Source organism: Triturus cristatus, chromosome 12 (assembly GCF_964204655.1).
Source record: "Triturus cristatus chromosome 12, aTriCri1.1, whole genome shotgun sequence".
NCBI lineage: Eukaryota > Metazoa > Chordata > Amphibia > Caudata > Salamandridae > Triturus > Triturus cristatus.
The window spans coordinates 727,185,817-727,202,973 of NC_140595.1; the positions used below are offsets into that span (position 1 = coordinate 727,185,817).

Below are 17,157 nucleotides of genomic sequence, written 5' to 3' on the forward strand. Positions count from 1 at the left end.
TTGCCTATTGCAAAGTATTTAACTAAAGCATCTCATTCTGAGAAAGTATATTTTGATACCTATTGTTGGTTCTAAAATAAAACAACAATATCTTTTGTATGCAAACCAATGGCCTAGAGTTCAGTTCTTGAGTGTGTGAGACCATTTGCTGACTGAGTGTGTACAACAAATGTTTTACACTGTACTCTGATACTGCCTTACTGCTCGGCAAGCTACCACTTTAGAGAGTAAGGTTATATCTAACTTTAGCCTCTGCCAAACCTCTGGGGACTGGGGACTCTGTGCACACTGTACCTATTTGGGAACAGTATATACAGAGCCACTTTCTCACAGTAGTGATAAAGTGATTAGAGTCCTAAGGCTAACATAAAGATACAACAAAACGTGAGGTGAAAAGCAAAAAGGTTGCTGGTAGGCCACCTTAAGGATGCCAGGTCTAACAAACACTGAACTAAGGATAACATGAGTAAAACATCAGGTTTCTCTACTGCATTTGGTGAGACAAGTGGGCCTTCTTTTATCTTCCATTCAAGCAATCTTTGACAGACCCCTTTATTATAGAGCTTTTCAAGGATTAAAGATAAGGCACTTACAAAGGAGTCCCAAATACTCAGAGATGGTTGACTTCTGTAATATGGGTCGTAGACTAAAAGCAGCGCAAAAACAGAGTGCAACAGGGTCCAAAAAACTTGAGTGCCACAAGAGAGTTTGAATGCAAGCGTATCCTTTTACAGATCCAGAGATATACTCATGCAATTTTTGTTTTTAGGACAGAACGTGCATGATGAAAAAAACATTGTTTTTAAAAAGCGCATTGCAGAATATCAGTACTTTGATGTGGGAAAACTTCAAAACTTTCAAACAAAATATTTGTAGGCAGCTTACAGCAAGTTGTTGTGGCCGAGTGGTTAAGGCGATGGACTAGAAATCCATTGGGGTATCCCCGCGCAGGCTCGAATCCTGCCAACAACGAGTATCTTTTTATTATCGTCTACAATTTCAGAAGTTAACCTTTAGTATTTCTTCCATTTCAGTTTTATAAATAGGTGGCTTATTTTTGTGTCACTATTGCCTCTCCATATATTTGTTATCGCTACCTCTTTCATGTCTTTGCTACACCTCATTCCTACTTTAGCACTGGTGTAAACGCTTCAAATTATTATACCGTTGCTCTCTCATTCATACCTGCGCATGCACTTGAAAGTTACTTTACCAATAAAAGACGCAAAGAGAGAAATAGAACAAAAGTGCTGGCTGGATTGGCAAACACACTTCATAAAACTGCATTTTCTTTTTTATTCTCCCCCGTGTTACATGCTTAACCTCCCCGTGTGTAATTTCTCTTAACCTGCTGTCCCAGGAAGAGAATTTCATGTACAGGCTCTTTCTGTGTTTTTTTCCCTAGTCTGTCTTTCCCATTTCTTAGCTGTGTAACTGTTCCTTTACGCGCTCTATTTAAACGCCATCAATCTCATTTGAGCTCCTTGCTCCCGCTTCTGTTTTCTCCACCTCTCATACTGCCAGTTCTCTCTTTCTCTGTGGTTGGTGGCTACTTTCCTGAGCTTCCGAAGCCACATGGTTCCTGCCTCTTGTTGTCAGACTTGAATTGGAAAAGGAACTATATTAACAAGCCTTTACCACTCACACACGGCGGAAGTTTATACTTTAATTCAGTGAGCTAAGAAAAGCGTGTTGTGGGTCCCCTACGAGCCATGGTGCTTGCTTCATCATGATTTGGCACCAGTCATTAGCCGCAGCTCTGCTAATGAGCCACTGAGGTCAGTTTCAATATTTACTCAAAAACATAACCATGCAGCCCACCCCTCAACTGTGTATTTATCTTGCTTTTCTGCTGTTCGTGTGATTAGCTGGGAGGAGCTCACGGCGACATCCTCCCTATAAAAGTGTAGATGGATCACTCTCTAACTCTTTCTTGCTTCACATACAAATGGCTTGAAAGGTGCAGGGAAGATGCAGGTCTAATAGACAGAATAGAAGGTCTGTGCCAGGTGGGTTTCTCTGCATTGGTGTCCCATCACAGGTCCGCAAGTGTAATGTGTGATCTTTGACTCCTGGCATTTCACAAGCAGGCGGCCAGGAAACGGTTTCAGCCTATCAACCACTGAGGAGACGCAGCCTCTGAATGAGGAATGAGGAAGCAATGAATACATCCAGCCTATCACAGGAACAGCCCTGAGTGTTCCGAATTATAAATTCTCCATGTCACTGTATGTCGTTGAGCCCAAGTAGCTCGCCGTGATCGTATAGTGGTTAGTACTCTGCGTTGTGGCAGCAGCAACCTTGGCTCGAATCCGAGTCACGGCATTGTGGTTGGCAATGTCACGGCAGTTGGGTGTTAATTTTACAGAATTAGCAAATGTACCAGTGGTTTTTGTAAAATGTCTATTAAAAACAGATCCTTTCAAATATTTAAACCATCTAACAACAAATGATTTAAACTCGCATGATTATAAGCTGTAGCTATAATGTATTTACTTACATAAATTATCGTTCTTGAACCTATTGGGGGTGGAGGGGGAGCGGAGCTCACCCCCCAGGTGCAGTTGAGTGACCTGTGTTGTGGCTCTCTAGAGGGAAGGCACAAATTTTGCTGTCACCCAGCCCAATCCAGACGTGTATTGGGGCCAGGTTTCAGGCAAATAGAGCAGTAAGTGCAGAGACATGTTCACTCTCTAAAAGTGGCATTTCTAAAATAGTAAAGTTAAATCCAACCTCACCAGTAAGTAGGATTTTCAATAAATAAATAAAGCTACTCCTCTCCGATATGGAATTACCAAATTAAAAGTATAGGGGAATACACAGAGCTAACCTATGAGAGGGGTAGACCTCACAGTAGTGAAAAATGAAATAGACTGTTTGGTACTTACAGGACACGCGAACCACCAAAGTACATATCTTATTTTTTACTTACATAGCATCATGCACCTAGGACTACCTAGGGCCTACCTTAGGTGTAAATTATATGTAATAAAAGGGGAGTTTAAGGCTTGGCAAGTAGGCTGGGACTCCCCTGGGAGACCCCTGAGTCTATGCCCAGAACCATAACTCTGCCAGTCGAGTACTTACCTAAAAGCCGATAACTCACTTTTCTTCCATAGGCTAACATTGAGTGGTTTCACTTGGAAATTCTTCTAAGTGGTGTGGAGTTTTGGAACTTTAAAATATTCATCTAAAATCAGCCGAACAACGAATTCTGATTTACTCACCTGTTATCAGGAGAGACCTCAGTGCTGCATCTTGGAGCTCGGTACTGACCCTGAAAAGTAATTTTAACCGTACTTACCAGTAACTCGAATTTCCTTCCATGGGATATCATTGCCTGCTTTTTGCTGAAAATTTTCTAAGTGTCGATTTTAGAAACTTACAAATATTCTTTAAAAATCGTACCAACTGTGAAAACGTAATTGTTTACCTGTTTTAGATAGATGTCCCAGTACTGAGCCTAGGAGCCCAGCACTGGATTACAAAAGTAACGAGAACGTACTTTACCCGTAACTTGAATTTTCTTCCATAGGAAACCATTGACTGTTTTTCTGTGAAATTTCTTCTAAGTGTCGATTTTGCAAACATGTAAATATTCCTTAAAAATCGCCTGTATAACTTAAACGCAGTTTCTCAACTGCTTACAGGTGGTACAGTAGTGCTGGATCTAGGATCCAACACTGACCTAGAAAACGTAACCATAACCCCACTTACCTGCTAAGTGAATTTCCTTCCATAGGATAACATTGGTAATTTGATCAGCAAAAGTTTCTAAGTGTCAACTTTTAAAATAGCAAAATATTGCTTAAAAATCACAACAGTAACTAAAACGAATTTACTCACTTGTTTCCAAGAATTGTCCCAGGACTGAATCTAGGATCCAGTCCTGGATTTAGAAAAGTAATCCTGAAAGTAATTAATTGCATATAACTTAAAATTCCCATTGAGCTCAATGTATTATTGTGATTCAAATTGTGTTGCCTATTGCAATAAACTGTAACTATGACCTGCAAAAATCAATTGCCTATTGCAAAGTATTTAACTAAAGCATCTCATTCTGAGAAAGTATATTTTGATACCTATTGTTGGTTCTAAAATAAAACAACAATATCTTTTGTATGCAAACCAATGGCCTAGAGTTCAGTTCTTGAGTGTGTGAGACCATTTGCTGACTGAGTGTGTACAACAAATGTTTTACACTGTACTCTGATACTGCCTTACTGCTCGGCAAGCTACCACTTTAGAGAGTAAGGTTATATCTAACTTTAGCCTCTGCCAAACCTCTGGGGACTGGGGACTCTGTGCACACTGTACCTATTTGGGAACAGTATATACAGAGCCACTTTCTCACAGTAGTGATAAAGTGATTAGAGTCCTAAGGCTAACATAAAGATACAACAAAACGTGAGGTGAAAAGCAAAAAGGTTGCTGGTAGGCCACCTTAAGGATGCCAGGTCTAACAAACACTGAACTAAGGATAACATGAGTAAAACATCAGGTTTCTCTACTGCATTTGGTGAGACAAGTGGGCCTTCTTTTATCTTCCATTCAAGCAATCTTTGACAGACCCCTTTATTATAGAGCTTTTCAAGGATTAAAGATAAGGCACTTACAAAGGAGTCCCAAATACTCAGAGATGGTTGACTTCTGTAATATGGGTCGTAGACTAAAAGCAGCGCAAAAACAGAGTGCAACAGGGTCCAAAAAACTTGAGTGCCACAAGAGAGTTTGAATGCAAGCGTATCCTTTTACAGATCCAGAGATATACTCATGCAATTTTTGTTTTTAGGACAGAACGTGCATGATGAAAAAAACATTGTTTTTAAAAAGCGCATTGCAGAATATCAGTACTTTGATGTGGGAAAACTTCAAAACTTTCAAACAAAATATTTGTAGGCAGCTTACAGCAAGTTGTTGTGGCCGAGTGGTTAAGGCGATGAACTAGAAATCCATTGGGGTATCCCCGCGCATGTTCGAATCCTGCCAACAACGAGTATCTTTTTATTATCGTCTACAATTTCAGAAGTTAACCTTTAGTATTTCTTCCATTTCAGTTTTATAAATAGGTGGCTTATTTTTGTGTCACTATTGCCTCTCCATATATTTGTTATCGCTACCTCTTTCATGTCTTTGCTACACCTCATTCCTACTTTAGCACTGGTGTAAACGCTTCAAATTATTATACCGTTGCTCTCTCATTCATACCTGCGCATGCACTTGAAAGTTACTTTACCAATAAAAGACGCAAAGAGAGAAATAGAACAAAAGTGCTGGCTGGATTGGCAAACACACTTCATAAAACTGCATTTTCTTTTTTATTCTCCCCCGTGTTACATGCTTAACCTCCCCGTGTGTAATTTCTCTTAACCTGCTGTCCCAGGAAGAGAATTTCATGTACAGGCTCTTTCTGTGTTTTTTTCCCTAGTCTGTCTTTCCCATTTCTTAGCTGTGTAACTGTTCCTTTACGCGCTCTATTTAAACGCCATCAATCTCATTTGAGCTCCTTGCTCCCGCTTCTGTTTTCTCCACCTCTCATACTGCCAGTTCTCTCTTTCTCTGTGGTTGGTGGCTACTTTCCTGAGCTTCCGAAGCCACATGGTTCCTGCCTCTTGTTGTCAGACTTGAATTGGAAAAGGAACTATATTAACAAGCCTTTACCACTCACACACGGCGGAAGTTTATACTTTAATTCAGTGAGCTAAGAAAAGCGTGTTGTGGGTCCCCTACGAGCCATGGTGCTTGCTTCATCATGATTTGGCACCAGTCATTAGCCGCAGCTCTGCTAATGAGCCACTGAGGTCAGTTTCAATATTTACTCAAAAACATAACCATGCAGCCCACCCCTCAACTGTGTATTTATCTTGCTTTTCTGCTGTTCGTGTGATTAGCTGGGAGGAGCTCACGGCGACATCCTCCCTATAAAAGTGTAGATGGATCACTCTCTAACTCTTTCTTGCTTCACATACAAATGGCTTGAAAGGTGCAGGGAAGATGCAGGTCTAATAGACAGAATAGAAGGTCTGTGCCAGGTGGGTTTCTCTGCATTGGTGTCCCATCACAGGTCCGCAAGTGTAATCTGTGATCTTTGACTCCTGGCATTTCACAAGCAGGCGGCCAGGAAACGGTTTCAGCCTATCAACCACTGAGGAGACGCAGCCTCTGAATGAGGAATGAGGAAGCAATGAATACATCCAGCCTATCACAGGAACAGCCCTGAGTGTTCCGAATTATAAATTCTCCATGTCACTGTATGTCGTTGAGCCCAAGTAGCTCGCCGTGATCGTATAGTGGTTAGTACTCTGCGTTGTGGCAGCAGCAACCTTGGCTCGAATCCGAGTCACGGCATTGTGGTTGGCAATGTCACGGCAGTTGGGTGTTAATTTTACAGAATTAGCAAATGTACCAGTGGTTTTTGTAAAATGTCTATTAAAAACAGATCCTTTCAAATATTTAAACCATCTAACAACAAATGATTTAAACTCGCATGATTATAAGCTGTAGCTATAATGTATTTACTTACATAAATTATCGTTCTTGAACCTATTGGGGGTGGAGGGGGAGCGGAGCTCACCCCCCAGGTGCAGTTGAGTGACCTGTGTTGTGGCTCTCTAGAGGGAAGGCACAAATTTTGCTGTCACCCAGCCCAATCCAGACGTGTATTGGGGCCAGGTTTCAGGCAAATAGAGCAGTAAGTGCAGAGACATGTTCACTCTCTAAAAGTGGCATTTCTAAAATAGTAAAGTTAAATCCAACCTCACCAGTAAGTAGGATTTTCAATAAATAAATAAAGCTACTCCTCTCCGATATGGAATTACCAAATTAAAAGTATAGGGGAATACACAGAGCTAACCTATGAGAGGGGTAGACCTCACAGTAGTGAAAAATGAAATAGACTGTTTGGTACTTACAGGACACGCGAACCACCAAAGTACATATCTTATTTTTTACTTACATAGCATCATGCACCTAGGACTACCTAGGGCCTACCTTAGGTGTAAATTATATGTAATAAAAGGGGAGTTTAAGGCTTGGCAAGTAGGCTGGGACTCCCCTGGGAGACCCCTGAGTCTATGCCCAGAACCATAACTCTGCCAGTCGAGTACTTACCTAAAAGCCGATAACTCACTTTTCTTCCATAGGCTAACATTGAGTGGTTTCACTTGGAAATTCTTCTAAGTGGTGTGGAGTTTTGGAACTTTAAAATATTCATCTAAAATCAGCCGAACAACGAATTCTGATTTACTCACCTGTTATCAGGAGAGACCTCAGTGCTGCATCTTGGAGCTCGGTACTGACCCTGAAAAGTAATTTTAACCGTACTTACCAGTAACTCGAATTTCCTTCCATGGGATATCATTGCCTGCTTTTTGCTGAAAATTTTCTAAGTGTCGATTTTTGAAACTTACAAATATTCTTTAAAAATCGTACCAACTGTGAAAACGTAATTGTTTACCTGTTTTAGATAGATGTCCCAGTACTGAGCCTAGGAGCCCAGCACTGGATTACAAAAGTAACGAGAACGTACTTTACCCGTAACTTGAATTTTCTTCCATAGGAAACCATTGACTGTTTTTCTGTGAAATTTCTTCTAAGTGTCGATTTTGCAAACATGTAAATATTCCTTAAAAATCGCCTGTATAACTTAAACGCAGTTTCTCAACTGCTTACAGGTGGTACAGTAGTGCTGGATCTAGGATCCAACACTGACCTAGAAAACGTAACCATAACCCCACTTACCTGCTAAGTGAATTTCCTTCCATAGGATAACATTGGTAATTTGATCAGCAAAAGTTTCTAAGTGTCAACTTTTAAAATAGCAAAATATTGCTTAAAAATCACAACAGTAACTAAAACGAATTTACTCACTTGTTTCCAAGAATTGTCCCAGGACTGAATCTAGGATCCAGTCCTGGATTTAGAAAAGTAATCCTGAAAGTAATTAATTGCATATAACTTAAAATTCCCATTGAGCTCAATGTATTATTGTGATTCAAATTGTGTTGCCTATTGCAATAAACTGTAACTATGACCTGCAAAAATCAATTGCCTATTGCAAAGTATTTAACTAAAGCATCTCATTCTGAGAAAGTATATTTTGATACCTATTGTTGGTTCTAAAATAAAACAACAATATCTTTTGTATGCAAACCAATGGCCTAGAGTTCAGTTCTTGAGTGTGTGAGACCATTTGCTGACTGAGTGTGTACAACAAATGTTTTACACTGTACTCTGATACTGCCTTACTGCTCGGCAAGCTACCACTTTAGAGAGTAAGGTTATATCTAACTTTAGCCTCTGCCAAACCTCTGGGGACTGGGGACTCTGTGCACACTGTACCTATTTGGGAACAGTATATACAGAGCCACTTTCTCACAGTAGTGATAAAGTGATTAGAGTCCTAAGGCTAACATAAAGATACAACAAAACGTGAGGTGAAAAGCAAAAAGGTTGCTGGTAGGCCACCTTAAGGATGCCAGGTCTAACAAACACTGAACTAAGGATAACATGAGTAAAACATCAGGTTTCTCTACTGCATTTGGTGAGACAAGTGGGCCTTCTTTTATCTTCCATTCAAGCAATCTTTGACAGACCCCTTTATTATAGAGCTTTTCAAGGATTAAAGATAAGGCACTTACAAAGGAGTCCCAAATACTCAGAGATGGTTGACTTCTGTAATATGGGTCGTAGACTAAAAGCAGCGCAAAAACAGAGTGCAACAGGGTCCAAAAAACTTGAGTGCCACAAGAGAGTTTGAATGCAAGCGTATCCTTTTACAGATCCAGAGATATACTCATGCAATTTTTGTTTTTAGGACAGAACGTGCATGATGAAAAAAACATTGTTTTTAAAAAGCGCATTGCAGAATATCAGTACTTTGATGTGGGAAAACTTCAAAACTTTCAAACAAAATATTTGTAGGCAGCTTACAGCAAGTTGTTGTGGCCGAGTGGTTAAGGCGATGGACTAGAAATCCATTGGGGTATCCCCGCGCATGTTCGAATCCTGCCAACAACGAGTATCTTTTTATTATCGTCTACAATTTCAGAAGTTAACCTTTAGTATTTCTTCCATTTCAGTTTTATAAATAGGTGGCTTATTTTTGTGTCACTATTGCCTCGCCATATATTTGTTATCGCTACCTCTTTCATGTCTTTGCTACACCTCATTCCTACTTTAGCACTGGTGTAAACGCTTCAAATTATTATACCGTTGCTCTCTCATTCATACCTGCGCATGCACTTGAAAGTTACTTTACCAATAAAAGACGCAAAGAGAGAAATAGAACAAAAGTGCTGGCTGGATTGGCAAACACACTTCATAAAACTGCATTTTCTTTTTTATTCTCCCCCGTGTTACATGCTTAACCTCCCCGTGTGTAATTTCTCTTAACCTGCTGTCCCAGGAAGAGAATTTCATGTACAGGCTCTTTCTGTGTTTTTTTCCCTAGTCTGTCTTTCCCATTTCTTAGCTGTGTAACTGTTCCTTTACGCGCTCTATTTAAACGCCATCAATCTCATTTGAGCTCCTTGCTCCCGCTTCTGTTTTCTCCACCTCTCATACTGCCAGTTCTCTCTTTCTCTGTGGTTGGTGGCTACTTTCCTGAGCTTCCGAAGCCACATGGTTCCTGCCTCTTGTTGTCAGACTTGAATTGGAAAAGGAACTATATTAACAAGCCTTTACCACTCACACACGGCGGAAGTTTATACTTTAATTCAGTGAGCTAAGAAAAGCGTGTTGTGGGTCCCCTACGAGCCATGGTGCTTGCTTCATCATGATTTGGCACCAGTCATTAGCCGCAGCTCTGCTAATGAGCCACTGAGGTCAGTTTCAATATTTACTCAAAAACATAACCATGCAGCCCACCCCTCAACTGTGTATTTATCTTGCTTTTCTGCTGTTCGTGTGATTAGCTGGGAGGAGCTCACGGCGACATCCTCCCTATAAAAGTGTAGTTGGATCACTCTCTAACTCTTTCTTGCTTCACATACAAATGGCTTGAAAGGTGCAGGGAAGATGCAGGTCTAATAGACAGAATAGAAGGTCTGTGCCAGGTGGGTTTCTCTGCATTGGTGTCCCATCACAGGTCCGCAAGTGTAATGTGTGATCTTTGACTCCTGGCATTTCACAAGCAGGCGGCCAGGAAACGGTTTCAGCCTATCAACCACTGAGGAGACGCAGCCTCTGAATGAGGAATGAGGAAGCTATGAATACATCCAGCCTATCACAGGAACAGCCCTGAGTGTTCCGAATTATAAATTCTCCATGTCACTGTATGTCGTTGAGCCCAAGTAGCTCGCCGTGATCGTATAGTGGTTAGTACTCTGCGTTGTGGCAGCAGCAACCTTGGCTCGAATCCGAGTCACGGCATTGTGGTTGGCAATGTCACAGCAGTTGGGTGTTAATTTTACAGAATTAGCAAATGTACCAGTGGTTTTTGTAAAATGTCTATTAAAAACAGATCCTTTCAAATATTTAAACCATCTAACAACAAATGATTTAAACTCGCATGATTATAAGCTGTAGCTATAATGTATTTACTTACATAAATTATCGTTCTTGAACCTATTGGGGGTGGAGGGGGAGCGGAGCTCACCCCCCAGGTGCAGTTGAGTGACCTATGTTGTGGCTCTCTAGAGGGAAGGCACAAATTTTGCTGTCACCCAGCCCAATCCAGACGTGTATTGGGGCCAGGTTTCAGGCAAATAGAGCAGTAAGTGCAGAGACATGTTCACTCTCTAAAAGTGGCATTTCTAAAATAGTAAAGTTAAATCCAACCTCACCAGTAAGTAGGATTTTCAATAAATAAATAAAGCTACTCCTCTCCGATATGGAATTACCAAATTAAAAGTATAGGGGAATACACAGAGCTAACCTATGAGAGGGGTAGACCTCACAGTAGTGAAAAATGAAATAGACTGTTTGGTACTTACAGGACACGCGAACCACCAAAGTACATATCTTATTTTTTACTTACATAGCATCATGCACCTAGGACTACCTAGGGCCTACCTTAGGTGTAAATTATATGTAATAAAAGGGGAGTTTAAGGCTTGGCAAGTAGGCTGGGACTCCCCTGGGAGACCCCTGAGTCTATGCCCAGAACCATAACTCTGCCAGTCGAGTACTTACCTAAAAGCCGATAACTCACTTTTCTTCCATAGGCTAACATTGAGTGGTTTCACTTGAAAATTCTTCTAAGTGGTGTGGAGTTTTGGAACTTTAAAATATTCATCTAAAATCAGCCGAACAACGAATTCTGATTTACTCACCTGTTATCAGGAGAGACCTCAGTGCTGCATCTTGGAGCTCAGTACTGACCCTGAAAAGTAATTTTAACCGTACTTACCAGTAACTCGAATTTCCTTCCATGGGATATCATTGCCTGCTTTTTGCTGAAAATTTTCTAAGTGTCGATTTTTGAAACTTACAAATATTCTTTAAAAATCGTACCAACTGTGAAAACGTAATTGTTTACCTGTTTTAGATAGATGTCCCAGTACTGAGCCTAGGAGCCCAGCACTGGATTACAAAAGTAACGAGAACGTACTTTACCCGTAACTTGAATTTTCTTCCATAGGAAACCATTGACTGTTTTTCTGTGAAATTTCTTCTAAGTGTCGATTTTGCAAACATGTAAATATTCCTTAAAAATCGCCTGTATAACTTAAACGCAGTTTCTCAACTGCTTACAGGTGCTACAGTAGTGCTGGATCTAGGATCCAACACTGACCTAGAAAACGTAACCATAACCCCACTTACCTGCTAAGTGAATTTCCTTCCATAGGATAACATTGGTAATTTGATCAGCAAAAGTTTCTAAGTGTCAACTTTTAAAATAGCAAAATATTGCTTAAAAATCACAACAGTAACTAAAACGAATTTACTCACTTGTTTCCAAGAACTGTCCCAGGACTGAATCTAGGATCCAGTCCTGGATTTAGAAAAGTAATCCTGAAAGTAATTAATTGCATATAACTTAAAATTCCCATTGAGCTCAATGTATTGTTGTGATTCAAATTGTGTTGCCTATTGCAATAAACTGTAACTATGACCTGCAAAAGTCAATTGCCTATTGCAAAGTATTTAACTAAAGCATCTCATTCTGAGAAAGTATATTTTGATACCTATTGTTGGTTCTAAAATAAAACAACAATATCTTTTGTATGCAAACCAATGGCCTAGAGTTCAGTTCTTGAGTGTGTGAGACCATTTGCTGACTGAGTGTGTACAACAAATGTTTTACACTGTACTCTGATACTGCCTTACTGCTCGGCAAGCTACCACTTTAGAGAGTAAGGTTATATCTAACTTTAGCCTCTGCCAAACCTCTGGGGACTGGGGACTCTGTGCACACTGTACCTATTTGGGAACAGTATATACAGAGCCACTTTCTCACAGTAGTGATAAAGTGATTAGAGTCCTACGGCCAACATAAAGATACAGCAAAACGTGAGGTGAAAAGCAAAAAGGTTGCTGGTAGGCCACCTTAAGGATGCCAGGTCTAACAAACACTGAACTAAGGATAACATGAGTAAAACATCAGGTTTCTCTACTGCATTTGGTGAGACAAGTGGGCCTTCTTTTATCTTCCATTCAAGCAATCTTTGACAGACCCCTTTATTATAGAGCTTTTCAAGGATTAAAGATAAGGCACTTACAAAGGAGTCCCAAATACTCAGAGATGGTTGACTTCTGTAATATGGGTCGTAGACTAAAAGCAGCGCAAAAACAGAGTGCAACAGGGTCCAAAAAACTTGAGTGCCACAAGAGAGTTTGAATGCAAGCGTATCCTTTTACAGATCCAGAGATATACTCATGCAATTTTTGTTTTTAGGACAGAACGTGCATGATGAAAAAAACATTGTTTTTAAAAAGCGCATTGCAGAATATCAGTACTTTGATGTGGGAAAACTTCAAAACTTTCAAACAAAATATTTGTAGGCAGCTTACAGCAAGTTGTTGTGGCCGAGTGGTTAAGGCGATGGACTAGAAATCCATTGGGGTATCCCCGCGCAGGTTCGAATCCTGCCAACAACGAGAATCTTTTTATTATCGGCTACAATTTCAGAAGTTAACCTTTAGTATTTCTTCCATTTCAGTTTTATAAATAGGTGGCTTATTTTTGTGTCACTATTGCCTCTCCACATATTTGTTATCGCTACCTCTTTCATGTCTTTGCTACACCTCATTCCTACTTTAGCACTGGTGTAAACGCTTCAAATTATTATACCGTTGCTCTCTCATTCATACCTGCGCATGCACTTGAAAGTTACTTTACCAATAAAAGACGCAAAGAGAGAAATAGAACAAAAGTGCTGGCTGGATTGGCAAACACACTTCATAAAACTGCATTTTCTTTTTTATTCTCCCCCGTGTTACATGCTTAACCTCCCCATGTGTAATTTCTCTTAACCTGCTGTCCCAGGAAGAGAATTTCATGTACAGGCTCTTTCTGTGTTTTTTTCCCTAGTCTGTCTTTCCCATTTCTTAGCTGTGTAACTGTTCCTTTACGCGCTCTATTTAAACGCCATCAATCTCATTTGAGCTCCTTGCTCCCGCTTCTGTTTTCTCCACCTCTCATACTGCCAGTTCTCTCTTTCTCTGTGATTGGTGGCTACTTTCCTGAGCTTCCGAAGCCACGTGGTTCCTGCCTCTTGTTGTCAGACTTGAATTGGAAAAGGAACTATATTAACAAGCCTTTACCACTCACACACGGCGGAAGTTTATACTTTAATTCAGTGAGCTAAGAAAAGCGTGTTGTGGGTCCCCTACGAGCCATGGTGCTTGCTTCATCATGATTTGGCACCAGTCATTAGCCGCAGCTCTGCTAATGAGCCACTGAGGTCAGTTTCAATATTTACTCAAAAACATAACCATGCAGCCCACCCCTCAACTGTGTATTTATCTTGCTTTTCTGCTGTTCGTGTGATTAGCTGGGAGGAGCTCACGGCGACATCCTCCCTATAAAAGTGTAGATGGATCACTCTCTAACTCTTTCTTGCTTCACATACAAATGGCTTGAAAGGTGCAGGGAAGATGCAGGTCTAATAGACAGAATAGAAGGTCTGTGCCAGGTGGGTTTCTCTGCATTGGTGTCCCATCACAGGTCCGCAAGTGTAATGTGTGATCTTTGACTCCTGGCATTTCACAAGCAGGCGGCCAGGAAACGGTTTCAGCCTATCAACCACTGAGGAGACGCAGCCTCTGAATGAGGAATGAGGAAGCAATGAATACATCCAGCCTATCACAGGAACAGCCCTGAGTGTTCCGAATTATAAATTCTCCATGTCACTGTATGTCGTTGAGCCCAAGTAGCTCGCCGTGATCGTATAGTGGTTAGTACTCTGCGTTGTGGCCGCAGCAACCTCGGTTCGAATCCGAGTCACAGCATTGTGGTTGGCAATGTCACGGCAGTTGGGTGTTAATTTTACAGAATTAGCAAATGTACCAGTGGTTTTTGTAAAATGTCTATTAAAAACAGATCCTTTCAAATATTTAAACCATCTAACAACAAATGATTTAAACTCGCATGATTATAAGCTGTAGCTATAATGTATTTACTTACATAAATTATCGTTCTTGAACCTATTGGGGGTGGAGGGGGAGCGGAGCTCACCCCCCAGGTGCAGTTGAGTGACCTGCGTTGTGGCTCTCTAGAGGGAAGGCACAAATTTTGCTGTCACCCAGCCCAATCCAGACGTGTATTGGGGCCAGGTTTCAGGCAAATAGAGCAGTAAGTGCAGAGACATGTTCACTCTCTAAAAGTGGCATTTCTAAAATAGTAAAGTTAAATCCAACCTCACCAGTAAGTAGGATTTTCAATAAATAAATAAAGCTACTCCTCTCCGATATGGAATTACCAAATAAAAAGTATAGGGGAATACACAGAGCTAACCTATGAGAGGGGTAGACCTCACAGTAGTGAAAAATGAAATAGACTGTTTGGTACTTACAGGACACGCGAACCACCAAAGTACATATCTTATTTTTTACTTACACAGCATCATGCACCTAGGACTACCTAGGGCCTACCTAAGGTGTAAATTATATGTAATAAAAGGGGAGTTTAAGGCTTGGCAAGTAGGCTGGGACTCCCCTGGGAGACCCCTGAGTCTATGCCCAGAACCATAACTCTGCCAGTCGAGTACTTACCTAAAAGCCGATAACTCACTTTTCTTCCATAGGCTAACAGTGAGTGGTTTCCCTTGGAAATTCTTCTAAGTGGTGTGGAGTTTTGGAACTTTAAAATATTCATCTAAAATCAGCCGAACAACGAATTCTGATTTACTCACCTGTTATCAGGAGAGACCTCAGTGCTGCATCTTGGAGCTCAGTACTGACCCTGAAAAGTAATTTTAACCGTACTTACCAGTAACTCGAATTTCCTTCCATGGGATATCATTGCCTGCTTTTTGCTGGAAATTTTCTAAGTGTCGATTTTTGAAACTTACAAATATTCTTTAAAAATCGTACCAACTGTGAAAACGTAATTGTTTACCTGTTTTAGATAGATGTCCCAGTACTGAGCCTAGGAGCCCAGCACTGGATTACAAAAGTAACGAGAACGTACTTTACCCGTAACTTGAATTTTCTTCCATTGGAAACCATTGACTGTTTTTCTGTGAAATTTCTTCTAAGTGTCGATTTTGCAAACATGTAAATATTCCTTAAAAATCGCCTGTATAACTTAAACGCAGTTTCTCAACTGCTTACAGGTGGTACAGTAGTGCTGGATCTAGGATCCAACACTGACCTAGAAAAAGTAACCATAACCCCACTTACCTGCTAAGTGAATTTCCTTCCATAGGATAACATTGGTAATTTGATCAGCAAAAGTTTCTAAGTGTCAACTTTTAAAATAGCAAAATATTGCTTAAAAATCACAACAGTAACTAAAACGAATTTACTCACTTGTTTCCAAGAACTGTCCCAGGACTGAATCTAGGATCCAGTCCTGGATTTAGAAAAGTAATCCTGAAAGTAATTAATTGCATATAACTTAAAATTCCCATTGAGCTCAATGTATTATTGTGATTCAAATTGTGTTGCCTATTGCAATAAACTGTAACTATGACCTGCAAAAGTCAATTGCCTATTGCAAAGTATTTAACTAAAGCATCTCATTCTGAGAAAGTATATTTTGATACCTATTGTTGGTTCTAAAATAAAACAACAATATCTTTTGTATGCAAACCAATGGCCTAGAGTTCAGTTCTTGAGTGTGTGAGACCATTTGCTGACTGAGTGTGTACAACAAATGTTTTACACTGTACTCTGATACTGCCTTACTGCTCGGCAAGCTACCACTTTAGAGAGTAAGGTTATATCTAACTTTAGCCTCTGCCAAACCTCTGGGGACTGGGGACTCTGTGCACACTGTACCTATTTGGGAACAGTATATACAGAGCCACTTTCTCACAGTAGTGATAAAGTGATTAGAGTCCTAAGGCCAACATAAAGATACAGCAAAACGTGAGGTGAAAAGCAAAAAGGTTGCTGGTAGGCCACCTTAAGGATGCCAGGTCTAACAAAAACTGAACTAAGGATAACATGAGTAAAACATCAGGTTTCTCTACTGCATTTGGTGAGACAAGTGGGCCTTCTTTTATCTTCCATTCAAGCAATCTTTGACAGACCCCTTTATTATAGAGCTTTTCAAGGATTAAAGATAAGGCACTTACAAAGGAGTCCCAAATACTCAGAGATGGTTGACTTCTGTAATATGGGTCGTAGACTAAAAGCAGCGCAAAAACAGAGTGCAACAGGGTCCAAAAAACTTGAGTGCCACAAGAGAGTTTGAATGCAAGCGTATCCTTTTACAGATCCAGAGATATACTCATGCAATTTTTTTTTTAGGACAGAACGTGCATGATGAAAAAAACATTGTTTTTAAAAAGCGCATTGCAGAATATCAGTACTTTGATGTGGGAAAACTTCAAAACTTTCAAACAAAATATTTGTAGGCAGCTTACAGCAAGTTGTTGTGGCCGAGTGGTTAAGGCGATGGACTAGAAATCCATTGGGGTATCCCCGCGCAGGTTCGAATCCTGCCAACAACGAGAATCTTTTTATTATCGGCTACAATTTCAGAAGTTAACCTTTAGTATTTCTTCCATTTCAGTTTTATAAATAGGTGGCTTATTTTTGTGTCAC

General features: G+C 40.4%; 5 non-coding genes across 5 annotated transcripts; all 5 read left to right on the plus strand.

The window, feature by feature from the left end:
* Positions 1-890: 890 nt before the first annotated feature.
* On the plus strand, positions 891-972 carry TRNAS-AGA (transfer RNA serine (anticodon AGA)). Its single transcript has one exon. It is a non-coding gene; the product is annotated as a tRNA-Ser (tRNA).
* A 3,941-nt stretch (positions 973-4,913) lies between these two features.
* TRNAS-AGA (transfer RNA serine (anticodon AGA)) lies at positions 4,914-4,995 on the plus strand. Its single transcript has one exon. It is a non-coding gene; the product is annotated as a tRNA-Ser (tRNA).
* A 3,941-nt stretch (positions 4,996-8,936) lies between these two features.
* Positions 8,937-9,018, plus strand: TRNAS-AGA (transfer RNA serine (anticodon AGA)). Its single transcript has one exon. It is a non-coding gene; the product is annotated as a tRNA-Ser (tRNA).
* Positions 9,019-12,959: 3,941 nt separating this feature from the next.
* TRNAS-AGA (transfer RNA serine (anticodon AGA)) lies at positions 12,960-13,041 on the plus strand. Its single transcript has one exon. It is a non-coding gene; the product is annotated as a tRNA-Ser (tRNA).
* Positions 13,042-16,981: 3,940 nt separating this feature from the next.
* Positions 16,982-17,063, plus strand: TRNAS-AGA (transfer RNA serine (anticodon AGA)). Its single transcript has one exon. It is a non-coding gene; the product is annotated as a tRNA-Ser (tRNA).
* Positions 17,064-17,157: the final 94 nt, after the last annotated feature.